We start from the raw sequence: 888 nt of genomic DNA, 5'->3' as shown, positions 1-888 counted from the left end.
TACTTTACGCCGTCGCACTTATATGTGAATCTGGCCCTATAACTTTTGCACAAACCAATCAATATACACTTTTTTTTTATTACCAAAAATATGTAGAAGAATACATATCAGCCTAAATTGAGGGGAAAAAATCGCTTTTTAAAAAAATAAATAAATTGGGGATATTTATTATAGCAAAAAGTACAAAATATTGTGGGTTTTTTTTCAAAATTGGCGCTCTTTTTCGTTTATGGCTCTATTTGTGGGGGTAAAAAGGATGAAAAGGACGACTGCGCAATTGTCAGTTAAAGTGACGCAGTGCTGTATTTCGCAAAAAATGGCCTGGTCATTGAGCAGCCAAATCTTCAGGGGCTGAAGTGGTTAATAATATAAGATTGGCATTATGTTAAAAACTGTCATTACGATCCCATAAGGAAATATAGTTTAGAAGAATTTTTTGGAAAGCAAAGAATTGCATTCAGGACGGATGTTCAGAGGCATTTGAAACGCCAAATGCCTGTAACAGCTTGTAAACACAATAACTCGCGTTTAGCCGTGTTTTCTTTACATGCGTTTTTAGTGGAGATACATTTTTTTTTGGGGGGGGAGATCGCAGGGGCCAACACAGCTGGAGTGCAATGGCTTAGCCTCACCCTAAGAGAACCACCTTTGTGATCATGGTATGTCCCCTGCCAGGTAAGTAATGGAGATACATTTTTGATTATTTGCAATGCAAAAAACGCTTCTAAACGCAAACGCGGCTAAATGCAGCACGACTGACTTTTTTTTAAACGTCGGTAACTATCGGTCTAGTTAAATCATTCAGGAGAGGTTTTAAAACATCCCGTGTACATAAAGTCTAAAAAAAAAAAAAAGATTGTTCAGAAGTTCTGAAAAGCTAAACAAGTG

The 888-nt window shown here is 36.9% G+C and overlaps 1 pseudogene; it reads right to left on the bottom strand.

Moving 5' to 3' along the window:
- Positions 1-473: 473 nt before the first annotated feature.
- LOC120942173 lies at positions 474-683 on the bottom strand (annotated as a pseudogene).
- Between the last annotated feature and the right edge of the window lie 205 nt (positions 684-888).

Source organism: Rana temporaria, chromosome 5 (genome assembly GCF_905171775.1).
Source record: "Rana temporaria chromosome 5, aRanTem1.1, whole genome shotgun sequence".
Classification (NCBI taxonomy): Eukaryota; Metazoa; Chordata; class Amphibia; order Anura; family Ranidae; genus Rana; species Rana temporaria.
This window is presented reverse-complemented; position numbering and strand designations above follow the sequence as displayed.